This window comes from Castanea sativa, chromosome 11 (assembly GCF_040712315.1).
Source record: "Castanea sativa cultivar Marrone di Chiusa Pesio chromosome 11, ASM4071231v1".
Classification (NCBI taxonomy): domain Eukaryota; kingdom Viridiplantae; phylum Streptophyta; class Magnoliopsida; order Fagales; family Fagaceae; genus Castanea; species Castanea sativa.
In genome coordinates this window covers 41,760,804-41,782,698 of record NC_134023.1, presented here as the reverse complement: position 1 = coordinate 41,782,698, position 21,895 = coordinate 41,760,804, and the positions used below count along the sequence as shown (strand labels likewise).

General features: G+C 35.3%; 1 pseudogene; it reads left to right on the top strand.

The window, feature by feature from the left end:
- Positions 1–10,504: 10,504 nt before the first annotated feature.
- Positions 10,505–17,929, top strand: LOC142617584 (protein GLUTELIN PRECURSOR ACCUMULATION 3-like; annotated as a pseudogene).
- Positions 17,930–21,895: the final 3,966 nt, after the last annotated feature.

The window sequence follows — 21,895 nt, the reverse complement described above, 5'->3', positions numbered from 1 at the left end:
GAATCTCAAATCCAAGGTCCTAAGACCAAAGAGAGGAAAAAGAGAGTAAGAACACTACCTCTTGATTGTTGAGAAAATAGAGGAATCAAAGGTTTTTTGATGTGTTTGGGAGAGAATTTAAAAGAAAAAGAGAAAGAATCTACCCAGAAAAGTGCTCCAAAATGCCCAAAATCACTGTTTTTTTGTTGTTGAAATTTAGGGGTCTAGGGGTATTTATAAACGTTTTGTGACTATTCAGCTTCTAGCGCCCACTAGCGGCCCTTTAGTGGTCGCCCGGTCTAATGCTGACATTAGTAATCCCGATTCCTTCCCTAGTTTGGTTTCAAATGAATATTTGAAGATCTTCTCAAACTCTAATTAAGCTTATCTTGGTGTCTCTGGAAAGATTTGGATGTCTAGTTTCCAAAACACTAAAGAAATTGAAATTCTGATAATCGGATCAAAAGTTATGGCCTTAGGCAGTGAGCTGACGCAATTTGTACGGTTTTCGGGATATCTCAACCATTTTAACTCTAATTTCGACCTATTGGAAAAGGAATTTTATAATTTTTACAATGACACTAGTCTTAACCCGTTCTAATGGTTAGATCAAAATTAGGGTTTTTGGAGCCCTCAAGAGTCAATCTCGGGTCAAACTTGGTCAAAGTAAATGAAAATCACCGAGTAGCTCAGGTTTGATGTAGAAACATGAAAAATGTTGTTTTGGGATGATTTTGGCCGACTTTGACTTTTGGTCAACTTAGGGTTGACTAGGGGCATTTTGGTAAATTTGACTTGAAATGGCATTTTGAGTGCTTCGATGCCCGAGTGGGTTACGCCATGTTAATTTAGATGTTTTTATGGCCCCATGGAAGAAAGTTAATATATTTAGAATTTTTGGGGTTTGACACGCAAATCAAGGGCGAAAAAATACGATATCTACATTATATTTATGGGTTAGGGTTTTAGGGCGTGTATGTGTATGCATGCTTTCTGCATGCGCACGCATACTCAAAATATGCGTACGCATATAACTGGGCTGCGCACGTAGACCTTATGTATCCATATGCATAGTCATGCCCAGAAACCCTAATCCAAACCTTTTTGATTTTGCTTATTTGTTTCGCTTATATAATATGCCCCTACCTTGTCTTATTTTATGCTTTTGAGTTTCTGCTTCCATTTTGTTTGCTTTTATTGTTCTTCACATGCTAGATTAGAGTTTTATCTTCCAATTTTGTTGTTTTGCCATGAACATGCATATGATATGACCATACATTGACACATAGGTGTTGTGATGCAGTGAGTCAAGTCATGCATTCATATGAACATGCATTTCCTTTTGTTGATGAGAATGAACATGCTTGGTTGAATGATGTGTTCTTGATGTTTAGATGCCTATAACATGTTTGATTGCTGCCATGTCTATGTTTCTGCCTTGAATATGATATGATGCCATGTGTAATACATGTATGCTAGGGTTTGAGATGTGATGAGATGCATGATAGATGTATGTTAGGATTTTGGGGTGAAAATACTATGTTGTATGATTAGATGTATACTAGTATGTGTGTGTGTGTGTGTGTGTGTGTGTGTGTGTGTGTGTGTGTGTGTGTGTCTAGAATGATGAATATTTAATGTGCCTTTAATGAGATTAAGACACAAGACATAATGAATGGAAGCTAACCCACGAGTCGGGTGGGGATGGCTGCTTAACACCTTCCTATCCTCATACCTAAACTCAAGACACGTGCTCTGGTAGTAGATCAGTCCTTCCATGAAGGGTGCTGTATTTATGGTTTTTAGGCCTAATCTAGGCAAAGGTGTACTCCCTCGAAACCTGTTGCGCCCAAAGTTGGGAGGACCACTTTTAGTGGTCCTTCCAATGGATATAATAATTACTAATTCTTTGGACTAAATGCATGTACTCATAAAGCATAATTGAGGATGTATATTAGTACATTTTATTTATTTATGTCTTTATTTATTTTCACAGCTCAACTGTTAAATTTGAATTGGTGCAATAGAGGGGTGATGACCACCACTGAAGTTTAATCACAGCAAATTGCGAAATTTGTGAAAAAATTAGATTCATAGTTGCTTCTTCATTGAAACCTTAGACCAATAAGTGGAATTTGTTTCCATTTACCCTTAAATATCTAACGTTTTCATTAGTTGTCACTGTTTAAAAGAATTTTGGAAACTAACATCTCGAGCTTTTAAAACTCGAGATCCTTTTAGAACTTGAGCTTTTAAAACTCGAGTTGTGGTGTTTGTCAATTCCCTTACATGGACAAATTTTCCACTTGGAGAAAATTTAGCCATGTAGAAATCAAGTTTATTAGACCCGAAATCTGCACACTATACAATCTCATCCACTTTCAAACGCCTCACTCTCAAACACTCTCAGTCTCTCGAGCACTCTCTCAAGCACTCTGTCAAACACTCTCTCAAACACTTTCTCAAAGTTCAAATACTCACTCAAACACCCAAATCAGTCACCCTTAACCCCTCGGCGTGCAACAAAAATCACCCTCACCCTCAAACGCTCTCCTCTTTTCTCACAATCAGCTTTAGACGATCCCCTGACCCATACCTTCAAAATCCCTTTTGTCCCTACCGACGGAAGTTCAGATTTTTTTAAGTTTGAAGGTATGTTTTTCTTATAAAAATTTGAGCTTTTTAAATAATTATTCCATCGGGGTTTAGCCCAAATGTTTGTGTTTGATAATTTCCGTTGTTAGTGCTTTAGTTTTTCTTGTTAGTGTAAGATTTAAGTTAGACGGATTTGTTTTGTTACTTGCTGTATATTTGGGTTGCTGGCATGTTCTATTTTTGTCTCTGTTTTTTGTTGGTTTGTGGGTAATAATGCTTGATATGTGTTTACTTGTTGGGAATTATGTTAGTAAAATCTTTGTTATGAGGTGGTTGCAAATGTTGCAGAACTCTTTGGAGCAGTGTAATGTGTCTTTACTTATTGTTTGCGTAGAAATGATGCAAATTTCTTCATTGGGCTCAAAATTAGAGAAATTTGTGTTTTTATTTTGTTTGTGCTCTTATTTTTGTTCTTGGGTTATAATTACAAAAAAAATTTAAAAAATTGAGGCTTTTGAGTTTTGATACCTTATTTTGTTCTATGGAAATTTTGATACCTTATATACTATCCTCCTTTTTTTTTTCCTTGTATGTAATGAATTTGACTTGTCTTGATCCCTAAATTTCCTCTATTTTGGAATTTATTGTTGTTGTTGTTATTATTATTTTTCCTCTTGCTAGAACTTAGAAGCCTGCATTTCGTAGGTACTCTTTGTAATATGGAGCCTCAGATCAATGAGGAGCTAGAGGTTGTGCGCCCTGGTCCAGAAATTACTTCATTGCTGACGCAACAATAAAATCATTGATCAGAGCACATTTGGAATGATGAGGTGAAATATCTAGTTCTAAGAACCATTTTAATTTTTACATTCTCTTTGACTTTTAGCAAGTTCTTTCAAAGTTGTATATCTAGTTCTAACAATTGCTATAATTGTATCGATTTTGTAGGACCCGGGCCCACTTCTGTGCCGTGGTCACTTTAAGGAGATGGTAAACATAACAATGTAAGATAATCAGGTGATAGACATTATCAAGTTGTTGGGGCTAGAAGGATTGTTTACAGCCCCTTCCAGAGAGATAGATCATGGCCTAATATTGACCCTAGTTGAGCGATGGCAATAGGAGACTCATATGTTCCATCTTCCACATGGTAAGATAACAATCACCCTACAAGATGTGGAGGTCATTTGGGACTTCCTGTAGATGGTGAGGTCTTGGTTAGGCCAATTGTTGTGGGAGATTGGAACCAACTGTGCGTGGAGTTGCTTGGTTTTGGAGTTCCGGCGAATGACAAAAAAAACTTTGGTCAGGCAACGAATTCTCATTAGCCGCCTTGTTGAGCACATTGCAAAGCCATTGCCTCATGATGCAATGGAGATTCAGATATATCAGTATGCCCGGTGCTATATTTTAGCTCTACTAGGGGATAAGATTTTCATAGACAAGTTGGGAGATAGGGTGCATCTGATGCACTTGGAGTTCCTGCGGAACCTTCATGATCCACCACAATATAGTTGGGGTAGTGGTTGCCTGGCATGGTTGTACAGAGAGCTGTGCCAGGCAAGCCATAAAGAGACATCGTAGATTGGTGGGCCGTTGCAATTAGTCCAATATTAGGCATGGGCGAGGTTTCCATTCTTGTGCCCAAAGATAGAGCCCCCACCTGGATGTGATTATGGCCCATGGCCAAAAGCTATACATGCATTTAAGTAAGTATTTCATGATATACAATGTGTTATGTAGTGTACTCTTCTTAGTAACTAAGTGGTATTACCCAATCTTATGTTATTTGCTCACAACTGTAGGTTAGTGCTGGTGCCAAGCTTGAAGAGTAGGCCGTCTGGCATGGCGTTGGTCCGCTATCGCGAGCTTAGTTAGAATACAGCCAGACCAAGTATATTATCAAATCAAGTAGATAAGAAAATTCAAGAATTTCTTCTAGAGTTTGTTTGAAGGCTTTATAGTTTGTCAAGATCAAGGACAACTTTCATAGGTTTACCCATTAGAAGTTAATATGTATGAGACATGCATTTGCTTTGAGTAAATTTTATTCTTTGTACAAGATAGTAGTTCTTTCCATTATTGTGTGCAAGACTTTCGTTGCTCACTCATGTTGTTGCTTTGAACCTATTTTTATGGATAGTTATTTCAAATATGTTTGATGTAAAGTTAATGCGAAATATTGTTGTTCTAAAATCTGGCCTTTTTGGAATGATTATTTGCCCATTAGCTAGTGGAATTAACACTAATAAATGTTCCTTGAACTGTATGCACGCTTAACTTGGGAATTAGATCCAATGAGTGTAGTTTGAATAGCAATCAACTTAATGAAGTTGCTTCTTTGTTCATTGACTAGAAGATAAGCAACTTTGGTTGCATTGAGGTACAAAAGTAACCTGATGCACTGAGGTACATTAATGGGTTAAATGATGAGTAGCATTTGAGATGTTGGACATTTAAAAAATTGGGTCATAGGGGAGGCAAGTGTGGAAGGGTTTTTGAGGTTTTGGAAGTCTTAAAAAAGAGGTTGGAATATTGATCATGGTGATGATAGTTTTTGAAGTTTTTTGTTGGTAGCAGCAATAGAGAAAATGAAGCCAAAAGGGTTTGATGGTAGTGGAGTTGTGCTATGACCACTATCACACCATTATCAGCATATATCTTGTTGCTTTAACACTGCCATTTCAAGTGGTAACCAAGCCGTATCTTTGTTGCATCATGCAACAACAACCAAACCTTAGTCCCAAAGTTTTGCGGTATCTTTGTTTCATTATATTTATTTAATTGACTTCACTAATGTTTCATTTCTTTGTTTTTTTCTTGCCTAAATATTTGATCCGTATGTATAATTTTCCTTAAGAATATGTTAAAATCATTGCTTTAACATATCTTCTATTTTAATTTTTAGTTCTCCCTTTTTCTATGTATTCTCCCTTGTTTCACATTTTAAGGTGTTATAATAATTATTTTTTGTTTCTATTGTAGATTATGTGGCAGCCATATGAGGCAGACTTAGGCCACCTTCCTGCCTTCTGCGTTGCAGGGAGGGACATGTGGACGACAAGGGTGCCATTTTTGTGTTTTTGCATAGTAGAGACACACCACCCAGACCGTGTCCTTCAACAGTTTGGGTTGGCCCAGGAGCAGCCCGACCATGTTATGTACAATGATAGACTGCATAAAATAGACTTGCGTGGGAAGGTGGAAATAAATTGGAGGGAGAAGCATGCACTGTATATCCTTACATAGGGTATGAGACAACAACGACTTTTCCATGCACCTTCTCAAATTGATGAGATGCCCTGCAATCATGCCTATTACCGCTAGTACCGTCCGGTTACTCGAAAGTATGTCGACCGCAACAACGCTAAATTAGATATAATGGTAACGTGTTCTAATTAGATTTTATCGCCTGCTCTGTTTTTTCTTCAATACATGTATGAATGTAGAATCAATTGATTTCTTTCTTCAGCAAATCTGGTTTGATCTGATTGACATCCAATTAAAAAGAGTTTATGTTTCATATAGTATTCTAATAAAACTTTTAGTTCTTAGTTGAGTATTTGAGTAGATATTAATCTCAAACTTCTAATCTTCGGTTGAGTATTTGAATATGGAATTTTTCTGTAGTATACCCTGTTTATTCTTTTATTTTTATTCATTTTCTTAAATCAGTAAAGCTATTTTCATAGATTTATTACAGTTACAAAATTACCGCAACCAACAATTGTTAACTGTGACAAGTTTAGGATACTCTCAGTAGATGATGTGACTCTAGAAGTCCAGAGTCAACTTCAAACTAACATAAGTATCAATTGATACACTTTTAAAAGTTCATAATTTGATTTAAAAGTAATGATAATATAAGATTTAATTTATAACAATATTAAATCATCCTTATTATAAGTATAGGCTTTAAAATGTAATGTACTCAACAAAATTTTACCATGCCTATGCAAGTGGATTAAAAAATATGTTGCATGTTACTTTTGAAGATATGGGTTCTCCTTTTTTTGTGCATGTATTTTTAAGTGGTGTTTTGTCCTTGTTCCGCAACTCTCAGTAACTAAAGTTCATTCTTTATAGAAGTTGTTTAGTATATTTAAGGACTAGCATAGTAAAGGTAGACAATATTAGCAATTAATAATTACTATATTATCCATTTTGTAATTGATACCTAAATGTCTCAAATCTGATTATACTGGTTCTTTCTCTGTTTCAGATTGAAAGCCATTTGAAGCTGTTGAAGATGCTTCCTGTAGGCAGCCCAAGACATGACCACGTCCGGCGCGTCCTAAATGCTGTGGCTGGGCTTGGTGGTGGTCCTACAGCAAATGGGGAGGCAAACAATGGGCATGAGATTGAATCAGTAGCTGCTACAACCCCAAGCACAAGTGTAGCACCCCTAAGTACATTGAGTCGTGGTCGGCTTGCTACTGCAAGCCCAAGCACAAGTGCAGCTAGGGGCCGTGGTCAACGTGCAACAACCCCTCGGGTTGTAACTAGTCCTAAGGTACCTACACCCATCCTGCATGCATCTCCTCAGCCTAAGGTCCCTCCACCCATGGTAGATGCATCTCCTCAGCTCGAGGTCCCTTCACCCACCCCACCATCGCAGCCTAGTTTTGATCTTGGTATTGATTTTCATATGACACCTCCTACGCACCCCGAGACACCCTCATACCCACCCACCAGCTCCAGTGCGCTCACTTTGCCCATGACAATAATCCCCACTCCTGGCTATACAGAGCATCATTACCTACCTACCTCATCCTCATTCGACCCTCTAGGACCTCCGGTTGGGATTCATACTCTACAACTAGATTCTGATGTACCGGACAAGCATCCCCCTCATCAGCCCTCACCCCCATGAGGTAGATTGCAGCGTGCTAGAAGAGCACCCACTTGTGGGACTCGTGGATAGAAAATAGGACACAAAGGCAGCTCTATGGTATAATAACATTGCTTACAATGTAATGATATATTTTGTAGTTCACTTTATTCTTATCATTACATCGAATATTGCTTGTATGCATCTAATGTCTTTTCAGCAGGATGATGAGCCTAAGGATGACGCCCCTTAGCCTCCTCCCCCCCCCCCTGCGCGCCCAAACATTACACGAGGGTTAAAAAACGCAAAATTGTTGAACCTTGAAAAAGAGGTTTGTTAACTATCTTGTTTATGGCATGGTAATAGGATCTAATAGCCTCCCACAATTATCTTGTTTAGTGGTGTCACCTTGTTGAGATACATGGATGCACAAGGTAGTATTTATTTTTAATATGAAATGAATAATTAGCTATCATGAAACTTGAAGAGAAGCATAGCATGTATGCCAATATGAGAATATGAAACGAAAAAAAGAATGACAATCTGAACAACTGAGTTAGTTAATTGTGTAAACAACAATTTACACACCTGGCTTACATATATTATATATGCATCTTTAAACTATTAGTTTGTTCAGTGGTATTTCAGGTGACATTTGAGTGATGTCATTTTTTATGCTTCAACGTATTTTATTGGTATCAGCTTCACATTAGCCTGTTTGTGAAACAAATATGAAGCTCCCAAGTTATCAAAAAGTACTTACTCGCAGACAGCTCTCTCTCTTTACACAACTGACACTTAAAAATATATAAATATTTGCATCTTAATTCTTTATTTGTTTTAGTTTAATAATAATGTCAGGATAAATTGTAATGTAGATTATAGCTGGGATAGTGGAGCATCGGATTTCCGATGAGTTTTCTTCTCAAATATTACTTGTAAACATGCAGAGGTTTTTGTTAGGACAGCAAACACCTACTGGGGAACTCAGGTTAGAATGATCTTAATATTCTATACATTCTACTCTTTATATTTATGTTTTACTTCATAAATTTTCTTCCCTTTCTGTATGGATCATATGAAGTTAGGACAACCATATAATTCTTTGTAAGAACCATTACAGAAACTTAATTTCACATATTTTTATGTATATGAAATTATGTAATTTATGTTATTATGCTTCTCACAAGAGAAGAAAGCATGTGAGGCAGATATCCATGCCTATACAACTCAATATCATTTACTTCGAGTATTCTCTCCAACTTGTCAAACATCATCTTTACATGTTTGTCTGCTTTTATCGACATATACTTGTAATTAATCTTGTTCTTTAAGACTTCATGTGGCATATGATAAGTAATTTGTATGTTGTGCGCAACATGATTCACACACAATTCTTCCATAACTGTCATCTTCAATTCATCAAGGGTCTTCAACCTACAATCAATTTGGGTGAACTCCATGTTTATAGGCCCTTCAAATGGCAATCCCTTGTCCGCATTGGCATTCTTAAGCCGACCACCGTGGTATAGGATTATATCAATTACAGTTATTATGAATCTGTTCGAGTCAAGTTACTATTTTAGTTAAAAAACATTTTATCTAGTCAAACTACACAAAGTACAAATTCTAATTCATTCAAAGGGCATGAATTTCATTACACATTCGTTACACATTTTATAGCCAAATCATTTTTCCGTCATGCTAAGACTACCCATTTTATACCCAATACAACAACAAAAAAAGACAAAATTATCTAATCATATTTACTTACCCATTTCATACCCAATACAAAAAAAGCCATTTCATTACACATTCAAATGGCATAAATTACATACACATTTCATTACAATTCATTCGAAGGGCATGAGTAAGTCACTCATTTCATTACATACCCATTTCATACCCATTCAAAGGGCATGATTACATACCCATTCATTACAATTCATTCACTACCCATTTTGTACCCAAAAAAATGATGAATAAAGTCAAAAACACCTATAAAAAATAAAAGTCAAAAAACTTGTAAGATTATGATAAAAATAAGAGCCTAGAAATGATGAATAAAATTTTGATCACAAAAACCATGCAAATAAATACTTAAAAAATTAACACTAACAAAACAAAGTTCTATAATTCACAATATTGGTATCTTAACTAAGTTATGTTAACTATCTACAAAATAAATAGTCAAACTCTTTAACCCATACCCAACAACAATTAATACCCAACTACAATGACAATCAAATAAAAAACCCTTACTTGAGATATGAATTTGTTGAGAGGGAAGAGTAGTGAGAGAGGCAATGCGGTGAGTTAGAGTGAGAGGCAATGTGGTGTGAGAGTTATGGGTGAGTGAGGCAGTGAGTTAGTGAGGCTGAGTGTATGGTTGAGAGAGTGAGGGCCGAGTTCTCTTTTATCTGTGTTTATTAAATTTTGTAGACTGATGCATGTATCTATGTTTATAAAAATTTTCCTAGCAAAACTCGAGTCTATAGGACTTGAGTTCTATGCAAATTTTAATTAGATATTGAGTTTCTAATACTTGATATCTATGAGTATAAAAATGTTTTTCCCGTAGCAAATCGAGTCTTAAAGACTCGGTTTTTTATTTGTAGAAATCGAGTCCTTAAAACTCGAGATCTATGTGGCATTTTAATCCAAGTCAGCAAGTGCAAAACGAGTTTCTAAAACTCGAGTTTTATATAGATGTCGAGTTTCTAAATCTCGAGATACTATTTTACTTAATCCTTACATACGTGGGTTACCTTACTATATAGAACCCTCTCACACTGTTAATTTGCAAATTCCCTCCCAGTAAGCGACAGTGTGACACCAAAAAGCTAGAGAGAGAGAGAGAGGACAAAAATGCATTATTGGGTTCAAGCTTCTTCTTCTTATTTCGGTGGCACTTTGCCGCTAAAGCCTATATTCAAAAAAAAAGAAAAAAAGAAAAAAAAGAAGACCTATAGCTGCTATTTCAAACCGCTAGGATAGCTTGTGCGGGGTTATTCCGATAGTTTTAGAAACTGCCGGTTTAGCGCTATCGTGGTCTACATGATATTGGTAACATGGTTATTAAATCCGGTTTGGCATATGATCAATATTGGGATATCGTGGTCTACATGATATTCCTAGTATATGACATATGAGTCAGGTCACTGTTTTTGACATTTTTGTATTATTTTCCAAGATTGCTTCTTGAATGACTTTTTTGGGATATTCTCAGTGGTCACACCGCGGTCAACATCGGCAAATCGAAGGTGGTCGTGTTTGGTGGACTTGTTGACAAGAAGTTTCTCAGTGATATCGTGGTCTACGATGTTGGTACTTTTTTTTCTTTTCTTTTTCTGATCTTGGCTTTGTTCTTAATCTGTGTTTTCCTTATCATTCTTTCAAATTCTTTGGATTTAGCTTTCTGGGTATTTCTAATATTACTGCTTTGGAAACTTTTGGGTGGGGGGTAAGTAGGCAGCTTTAGCTCAATTGGCACCTCCTCCCCTTGAAAGAGCTAGGTGGAGGATAAGATTGTGGGTTCAAGACCCACCGGGTGCATACCAATAAAAAAAATCTCTCATATGATGCTCCTAAATGGATTACCCAAGCCAGAAAAATGTTAAGATTGTCCTTTTTCTATTTGGTGTGTATGTGAGTTAAGGGAGATCGCAGGTTGTTTGGGCTTGGGTTGAGAGGGAGGTAGAGGGGGGGGGGGGGGGTTGTCAAATCACCGGTCTACTGAATCCATTCATGTGAAGGATGCCTCCACCTGTTGTTTGACTGACAAGATGAGTGTAACCACCTGTGAACAAGTGTTAATAGGATGGTTGGTTATCAGTTGAATCTCAGGTTGTAAGGAATCTGATATTTTCTCTCATTTTTTACCCATTTTCTCACAAGCCAAATAGATTAAGGAAAATGGGGTGGAGGGTAAGTTAAGAAGAGAGGGAGAAATTGGGTAATAATTTCTTACAACCTGAAATGAATAATACAAAATTTTCATACCTATCAAAAAAAAAATATATGTTTAAAGCAGTGGTTGAATCTCAGTGTACAAAGCCATCTGCCAAAACATGCGTAAAATGAATGAATCTCTTCTATAGATTAATGGATGTATCATGTAAATTTGTTTATGATAAATACTATTAAGAAACTATTCTCTGAATTTAATTTGTGGAGAAGTCCATGATTATTTGACAATGAGGTGTATTTCTGTCTTCTAATAAGTACTTATAAGAAATCCTTGCCTGCATATGCTTTTTTTGAAGTGATATTTCTCAATCAGTTCTTGAGTGTTAGAGAATAATAAAAATAGTTCTATTAGAAGTTCTTTTGTAAACTAAGTTGAATTTATGTCATTTCTTTGTTGTGGAAGGAAGAGAATGAAACACCTGGATTGACCCGGTTGAAGCTTCCAGGTCAAGCTCCTTCTTCTCGCTGTGGTCATACTGTGACCTCTGGAGGGCACTATGTAATGACATCTTCAGCAGCCTTTATATTCTCCTTGTTGATTTCTGTTCATGTGTTGTTGTGTCAGTGCTGAAACTTTTTTCCTTACAGTTCCTTAAACGTTACTGCTAAATTTTTTTTCTTTGCAGCTTCTGTTATTTGGAGGGCATGGGACTAGTGGTTGGTTGAGTCGTTATGACATTTATTACAATGACTGCATTGTTTTAGATCAGGGTGAGTGCTTAACAACTTTGCTGGTTGGATTCCTAGCAGATATGTGCTGGATGTGTCATCATGATGTTAATGAACATTCTATATTGTTCATGCTATAGATATTCTGACTATTACCTGTATAAAGTTGTTTGTTTTATTTTTTAAACATTTTTCTTTGAAGTGTGACATTTACATGTGAAATTACATTTTACCCTTTAAATTCAAAAATAAAAAATAGTGGTGTGAGAGAGGTTGTTTTCAGAACCATAGATTAAAGGACATCAGTGACAACATTTTTCCTTTTTTCTACTTGTTGTCTCCATGGACATGCGTCTCACAAGATACCTAGTGGGTGCTGTTCAAACATGTTGTAGCCAAAAATGGTTGATTATCTGACAATAATGCATGCATTGTTTGGTTTCATGGAGAAGCCCCTATGTTGTAACATAGATATCTCAAAACTTGTTTTAGAAATAAGCAACACACAACGTGTATGACTATTTTTTATGGTCCTTTTGTTACCAGTGGAACTGAAAAGTGGATACAATGATGGATAATATCGGATATATGATATGCTTGCAACTTTCACATGATGATTTTTACTTCTTTTTTTTCTATAAAGAAATGGTAATAATAACAATAACAACAACACCTGTAAAACCAATTTCAGCATTTCATCAGTGAAATTTTGCTAGCAGGGGTGAAACAAGCTATGGAAATTACTGTTTCATATATAGTTGTTTATTGAAAAATTTGTGTTTATTTTTGGCAAATAAGTGTCTGCACAATGGAAGCGCCTACTGACTGGCAACGAGCCCCCTGCTGCTTGGGCATACCACTCTATTAGACTATGACATCCATTGGTTCACGTCATCTATTAATTGGTGGGTTTGATGGCAAATCAAACTTTGGTAATCTGTGGTGGTTGGTCCCAGAAGGTACTGGTTTACTTTGAAATACTTAAAAAATATTGAGTCATTTAGTTGTTGTTTGATAAACGATACCTTTTTTTCTTTTCAGATTTTCACTTGGATAATTTCTAAACATCCAAATCGTTAATTTGATTCTTGTATGACAAAATCTTCTTGATGATACATCGGTTTGTCTCAAACATATCTTTTGTTTGGAGCATTTACAGAATGTTGTATGCAATATCATTTCCTCTATAGATTACATTCATTTTTCTATTATAATATTTTGCTAGAGGGGATTTTGTTGAATTACCAAAATATGTTATGCAAGTGATTGATTTTTATGAATCGTAATTATGTCTAGTTATTTTTTATATGTAACACTACTGTTAGCACACATGATGCACTAGCATGTTGGGTGAGTTGCTACTTCCCTAAGCCATAAGGCTTGGGGGGGTTTGAAGACCCAGGTTCAAGTGCTCCTGGGGTGGGGAGGGGATGGGGCTATCTAATTAAGTAAATATTTCTAACCAATCTCATGATGCACAGCTTAATCAAGAATCATATGCAAACTAAAGAAAATATTTCTATAATATAATTAAAATCAAATATAAAAAAATGGTTTTAAGTTACATGACATATTGAAACTTTTTGATAATTTATTTTTAATCAAAGTAGTTTTTTTTCTTTGCTTTTTTATTTTTTTAGTTTTAAAAAATTGATAATAGAGTTTCACTTAAAGCAAACTATGTTAATAATTTTAATATACTTATAATGAGTCACATAATGCAAGCACAAGTGTACAACCCAAATTTTATTATTAAAACAAAAAATTAAAGCAAATTATTAAAATAATATAAATTTTGAAACTTATATTAGATTTTTAAAAGCAATTGGTAGTTGAATATTATTTTTTAGTATTTTTTAAATTTTTTTTTGAAACTTTGGCAATAGGCCAAGAGCCTTGTAACTCAACTGACATCTTTTGGTATTTCCAACAGAGACATCCAGGATTAAAGCACCCCTCCCCCCCCCCCCCCCCCCTTCCCACATTCATCAACTATTGAATTATCAAAAATAAAAAATAAACTTTGGCAAAAAAAATGAAGAAAAAAGAGAGTTATTGTGAATTTTTGGCACCAATAACTATCGACCAATTATTACACAATTTTACTATTTTCATGTAGTCTACTAGAGGTCTTATAGTTTCACATGAAATGAGGTTTTATGTTAAGGTATGTATTAGTCACAACTTATATGAATAGCTGTTACTTTAAGTTAATAGAGACAAATTGAGGTGTGAATGGTAACAATTTAAAAAAAGTTAATGGTTTTAGTTAATTTAAAAATAAAAAAAAATTTAGGGACTAATTTTTTAATCACCACAAACTATAGGGAAATCAAGTAATTTATTCAAGTCTTTAATAAAGGGTAGCCACTTGGTGCAAGGAGATTGTAGTTACTTGTTGCATAGAGAAGATGGACACTTACCTAACCATGGCTTGGAGGACCCAACTTTTATTATACAACATACGATTATAGAATTGAATTTAGGTTTTTCAGTTATGATGGTCAGGCACTGTAATCTTCTTCCTAATCTGTAAGGAATTGCATAATGTTGTATGCAATGCCATTTTATTTTATTATATCACACTTTATGATGTGGTTAGGTGCATATTTCCATGGTAACAATTTAGCTAGAACTTTTGTCAATGATCTCTACCTCAAATGGCACCCCGCACCCCCTTCTATAAGAATGGTGTGGAGGGCAAGTTTTGTGTTTTCATGTAACACTACTATATTGAAATTGGGTTTTCAATTAATAATGACCAGGCCCCATGTCAAACAGGGTTTGATTATATTTAAGCTAATGGATCAACTTCTACTTCTGCAGATTCTATGTGCAATAAATTTTTTTCAACTTTGCTTGTTTTGTAGAGGACCCTATTGCAAAGCAGTTCACTGCACCTCCACCTAAAGATATTCCTGAAAATAAGGATGTTACAATAGCAAATAATAATGTCCAATCTGCACTCGAGGTATAACTGCTGCTGCTTTTAATGACACCTGGCATTTTCTATTGAGCTTGTTGACTAAGGAGCTCAAGCAATCTCCTTAACTTGTATTTGTTTCAAGTAGACTGAATCTTTTTGCCAATTTCATATTGAACTCTTAAACTATGAATTTGCAATAAATGGTTACAAAAAAAATAGTTTAAGTTGTTAAATTTCAATTTCATGGTAACCAAAAAAAAAAAAAATTTGCAACGAAGTAGAGGTATGCATCAGATGCCAATGTCTGTAGTGACCTGTTCCATAACTTATGCAGATGAAAGCATATATAAGGAAATTGGCCTTTTGATAAATGTATTGTTTTGAGAACTCTTGGTTTGGTGCATCAACCAAAGTCCAAATGGTAGTTGAAGTTTAAATCATGGTATTATTACAAGTTTAAGCTTTTGTATGGACATTCTTAAAAGTTTCAATATAAATTCCTGTTATTCAAACAAATTTTGAACCAAAATTGAGTTTATACTCATACTTTTAAGTACAATTTTCCTTTTACATAAACAACGTTTAAGCTTTTGGTACAAAATCGAGTTTGAACCAAAATCAATTTTGTACTCATCTTTTTAAGTTCAATATTCCTTTGATTGTGTTATGATTATTTTTATAGCCCACCCTGTACCTAGTTAAATTTAAAATTTTAATCATTCGAATTATATTTCCATACATTGGACAGGGAAGCCAAAGGGAACAATCTGCTGTCTCAGAGTTACAAAGAAGATTAGAAATTTCTTTTTCACTCTCTAGTCCTGGGTTTCCAATTGTAGATGATTTGGAAGATAAATAATTCCTTGAACTAGCATCAAGTTTGTCTGGAGAAAGAGTGTCTAGTAATTTACAGGTTTAACAAATTGAAGGAAATTTGGTTTACTTTGTTATTCATCTTTTAGCTTTTTTTAACTTTTTTTTTTTTTGGGTGGTAAAAAGACAGTTGAAGCACTTCGTGATCACTGGAGGAAGGCTATTCCAAGGTATATACCACTTAAGGAGCTTGGGCCCTTGCTTTGTACTACCAATGTTTGATAGCCCGCAATCAATTGTAAGAAGAAAGTTTTGCGCCATCACTTGTTTATGTTCACTAAAATCATAACAACTGACATCTCTCAGTGCTATATTATCTTCTAGCTATGCATGTGATAACTTGAAATAGAGTGTCTGTGCCTTTTTTTTGTTTCGCGGGGGGGGGGGGGGGGGGGTGGTGTTGGGAGCGGTTGGGAAGGGGAGCAATTTTTACGTTTGGTGTGGTTACAAACATCATTACATTGCAGCCTTATCTAACTTCTTGGCATCAACCAATATTGAAAATATTTTGATCGTAGAAAATGAGCAGAAAGTGGTAGATATGTTTCTAGCTGGATTTTTGTATTCCCTCAGCTTGTCTAAGGGGATTATGATAGAATAAATAATAATTTGAGGATAAATATGAGCAAGACTTTATTGCAAACGCTTCTAAGAAAAATGTTACATGAGCATATACTGTACAAAATCAGAAAGTTGATTGGAGTGGCTTTTACAGAAAAGGTGGGTGAAGCTGTGTGGAAAAGGATTAAAAAAAACCAAGAATCTGGCAGTATCTTTAATGGAATCAGGTCGTCGTCAAGGTGGCCCCAATCTGTTTATATGTTTGAACAAACTGGGATGGTTGGTATGGTTAGGTTTGCTTTTAAAAAAAAATTGTGTGTTAGTTGGTTTCCACTGTTTCAATTGATAACCAAGGTATTTGGTAGTATGTCCATTGTAATCAGTTAGGTGTCCAGCTGAACAATTATCATTTGATGAACCAGATTCATATGTATTTTGAACTTAAATTTGGTTAATCGGGTTGTTTGTTTATTAACAATGCAGCATTTCCTTATCTTCCCATTTTTCTTAGGATTAATACGCCACATTAGAATTCCTGCATCGTATGTTGAAGTCACATTATTACAATCCTTAAGCTCCTTTGAAGCTTGAGGGAAAATAGGCATGAGAGCATTATTTGGTAGTCTCATGTGTATCGCATGTCCTTCAAATATTCTTCTCTTGTTGTATGATCTCTCCAGATGTATCCTTGAGGGTTTTCAATGCAATTTGAGTGCTACACACCTGTATTTGGTTGATTTTTCTTCTTCAGAACTTAGTTCAAGTAATCCTTTTCCTGGTTCTCTGTGTTTTAACAGTGACAGGGCTAATGATGGATCTGATCTGGATTCTGCTGATGCTGGTTTGCTTGGAAAAGATGCTTATCGGTTTTATCATATTAAAAATGCCTCTCAGGTATTAACCATGCAAGGCTCTTTTAGACCCAAGTCTTTCTTTTTTCCTTTTTCTTTTTGAGCTGACTTTGGGCTGACACCTTTATTTTCCATACATGTAGGTATTAGAAGCTTTATTTAAGTAAATTTTTTTGGATGAAATAAAAAAAAGCATTGAATGCCTATTAAGACATTCCCCACCATCAATATGCATATAGAAAGTAAAGATATGATTATTCATGTCATTAAGAGCTTAGTGTATTAATTTATATTTGGTTATGCATGGTCAATATTTGACTTTCTAACAAACAAAACGTAAAAAATTTAAGTTTAGATGTATAATTCTTGCTTTTGAATGGGGGAATATGCCTCAAATATACATTCCATTTTACATTTTAATCAGATATATTGTGGACCCTCCCTGTGGTGTGTTTGGTTTGTCAAATTAAATCATCATTCTATTATTGAGGTGCCTGGACCCATTGTTATCATTTGGATTTGTGGAGGAACTTCTTAGATCATTTCCAATTCAGTGTTTAATAGGAATGCAAATGACCCTAGCCAATCATAAGTGGTTTGAGATTTGCTTAGCAAGTTTAGAGCCATCAAAGGAGAGGCATCAGAGAGAAGTTCTGCAATATAAGAAACAAATGATTTGGTGGAGAGAGAGAGGGTAACCGGTATTTTTTTTTTTTTTATTTTTTTATAGGTAAGAAAATTTTGTATTAAAAAGAAACTACTCCATCAAAGAGATGAAGTAAACGAAGTAATTATGTACAAGCAACAAAGGAAAACAAAACAACTTATGTACAAAGGATTGATAGAGCTTTGATCGCTCATGATTGGGAGGAACACTATCCAGATGTTATTCAAAGGATTTTACCTTGTCTCATTTCAGATCACAATCCAATTCTTTTGGAGGCGGGGGAATGGTGATTGTAACACGTTTTATTACTTTGATGATGTTGGCCTAGCCTTCTTGGGATAGGATATGTCTAAATATTGTGTTTGTGCTTAAATCCACACGTTTATGTGCTTCTTGCCATGTTTATGCCTAGATCCATGTGTTTATGCACTTTTTGCTGTGCTTATGCTGAGATGCATGTCCTTGTGTGCTCCATGCCATGTTCATGTGTCTAGATCTACATGTCGGTAGCTATGCCATGTACTTCTCTAGCCTTTTTGTCTCTTGATATATCTCTTTCTTGTGTTTTGGCCCTTTAGGTAGGGTGTAGATCTAGATCTTGTGGTCTAGGCCTACATCCATACACCTAGGCCTATATAAAAGGGTTTGGATCGTTTCTTTTATGCATGTGTGTGCTTGCTTACTTCTATACTTTATATCTATGTTTGCCTGTCTAGATCTAGGCTTTGCCATGATTTGTGCCCTTCATGGGTTTGTGCTTATCGGTCTTTGGGGCCACTTGCTTGTGTGGTTGCATCCATCCCTCTTGTGACTTGTTTGGATGTAACTGCTTGTGAAACACATCTTCGTGATGTTGGTGTGCACACACATTTTTCTACTCTATGTGATGTTATGCTTGCCTTGCTTGCTTTGTGCTACCCGTTTGGCTTTCTTTGCTTCTTTGCACACTTGCCTAGTAATTAGCTAATTCTTTGATAAAATGCACTTTACTTGTAATTGGGTAGATCTAAGTTGGGTTTAATGTATCAAGAAGTATGTTGTTCAAACATACCAAGTGGTATCATTAAAGACATGTAGGTTGATCCAAGAAACAAGTGAAGAAAAATTGTTTCATTAAGTCTCGACACAAGCTTGACAGATATTACTATCGAAAATTAATGGAGAAGCTCGACACAAGCTCAATCTATCGAAATCTACAATTTTAGAATTTCCAAATCTGAAATTCTGGTGGTGGTATTATGGTGGTTGGTGGGGTTTATTTTGATTTGAAGTTTTTGTGATATGATCTAGTAGGATCCTTTTATCTGTGATGGGTGATTGTTTTGTTTGAATTTTGTGTTTTTAGGTTGTGTTTGGTTGTTAAGAAAGTGCAAGAAATACTTGATTTAAAAAATAATTACCTTGTCAAATGTTTTATTTTATTTGTCTAATGTGGCTTATTTTAGTATTTTTTAAATTTATGATGTTGTATTTTTAATTGCAATTAAATATTATTTTACCAGACATATGCGTACCAATTGTGCATACTGTTTGTCACGTAGGCATTTTCCGTTAGTAGTTAACGGTAAGGATCAAATTGATTATAAGTTGTAAATGACAGGGATTGAATTGACTACTAAAATATTGAGATTATTGACTACCATGGGCCTTGAACTCACCCACCAAATGTGGTGGTCCTCTCCTCTTCCTCTCTTATCTTCTTTTTCTTAATTTCTTTTGTTCAAAGCTCTCTCTTTTTGGTTTGTGTGTTTAGAGATTTGTGTTTCAAATGTGGGATTTTTATTGGGTGTGGCCGAACGGTATTTGTGTTTTGATTTGGGGTTTGTGGTATGTTTTGAGTATATATTTTCAGAGATTGGGTTTTGAGGATATTTCGAAGTGAGTTTACTGGGTTGTGTGGCCATGTGTACATGTCCTGTGTTTATGTATGAATGTGAATTTGAGCATGTGTAAAAAAAATGTGTTCAAGCATAGGCATGTATAAGCAAAACTCACCGAAAGGTATGAGCTTTTATGTTCAAAAATGCATGCTTGTGTGAATAAAAATGATGTGTACATGTTCTATTTATCTTTGTGTACAAATCTAGATATTTGAACATTAGCATGCTAAATAAAGTGGGGGTAATAAATGCTATCCATTTTTGGTTTGAACTTGTTGCTGTTTTTCCTTCCATTCTTGCTTTTTCCTTGAGTCTAACTTCTGAGTTGTGCTTTGTTGATAGCTGAAAAAGGAAAAACTTTAGATTAGACCTTGAGCTTGAAATGGAAAAGTGACAAGAGAGAGTGGGAACAAAGTGAGGAAATTTTGTTGGGTTTTCTCTGCTTCTTTTTTTACCTGCTCTTCCCTGTATCCTCACTCATTTCCTTTATTTTTGCTTCCAGCCTGCTTTGTTGTTGTTGGTTATTTGTTGATGTTTTGTTAGTTGTTGAGGGCGAATGGGAAAAGGAGTTGTCTTTGCTTGGTTTCTCAATATAATAAGAAAAGGTAGGAATTTTTATGGAGCTTTGGAGGTTGTATGGCTGTGGCTTCAAATTTTTGAAGGAATGGAGGGTGTTTTCTTATACTTTGGGGTTGAAAAAGGGTTTACCGTGAAGAAGCTCTAAAAAAATGTTGGATTTTTTTTTTTGGGTGTGTGTGCGCGCTTTTGGTTTTGCTTTGGAGAGTAGAATGACTGCTATTTTGTGTTGGTGGAAATGGGAATAGGGTGGGATTTTGATGGGGGTTTTCTATGGAGTTTGCACTGAAAGCTAGGTAAAGGGTTGTGTGTGGCTAAGTGTATAAGCAATGAGTTGCAGGAGTTGAAATGAGGGAATGTAGGGAGGGTTTTAAGAGGGGTTGTCTATCTATGGATATGAGTGGACGGAATGAAGGAATTTTGTAGTAATTTTCATATCAGGCAGGAAGGTTGTTTTTTGGTGTTTGATGAGGTAGCCAAAGGCTATATGTTAGCCTCAGGAAGTGCAATGGGGGAAACATTCTTTGGGTGTATGCCTCCCAAGATGGGGCTGATAATTGTTCTCCCTTTGTGAGCAGGAGAAATAGACCTATTTATATGGGGTCTCCTAGGGTTCAAGGCTACACAACACTTAGACTATGTGTTGGTGGGTGGATTTAAAACAAGTGGAAAATATGAGAGAAAATGATTGGGAGGGTTGTTTGGTTAGGTGAAGGAGAGGGAGGGAACAAAAGTAGAGTCGGTTGTTTTATGGGAGAAATTATAAGGTTCTTATAGTGGACCAGGTTAGTGTCTACTATTTCACTAAAAGACTTCTATTTGTTTAAAATTACTAAGTCAGTTTAACTTTTATTTTTTTTATTTATCATAAGCTGACTCAGAAATTTTAAACAGATGGAAATCTTTTAGTGGAAAAGTGGATAAGTGATGTGGTCCACCATAAGTATATAATTTCTGAATAGGAGAAAATAGGACTGAAAATAGGGTGTAAAGCTTTGGACTAAAATACCCTCCCTTAGAGCACCAGTACTAGGGATTGTAAGCCCCCAAAATGGTATTTTATACCATCAACCAACAAATACAATACTTTAACAAATATGAACTAAATTTATTTATTTTAACTAGAAGATGAGTTGGTAAAAAAAAGAACAAAACAAACAAAAATAATAGAGGGTTAGGAATTAATTATGTTGTTATTAATCTAAAGTTAAAGTTTTCAATTTTGACCTGTTGTTTGTTTTGTTAACTAAATTAAATTGTGTAGAGAGTGAAGGAAATTTTGATGTATCTATTTATTGTAATGTTAGGTAATGGGTTAGCTTGCTATAATGGCAATGTTTACACAATAAAACTCCTTTTAAATTAAAAACAAAATTAAAGGCTTTAGTAGATATTTAGGGTAATTTTATGCAGAAAAATGAAACCATTAATCGTGCATTACATTTTTTTTTTTTTTCTACTTTTGTTGCTCATTTTTTTTTTCTTTGGAATGATATTTTAATTTCAATAATAAACCAG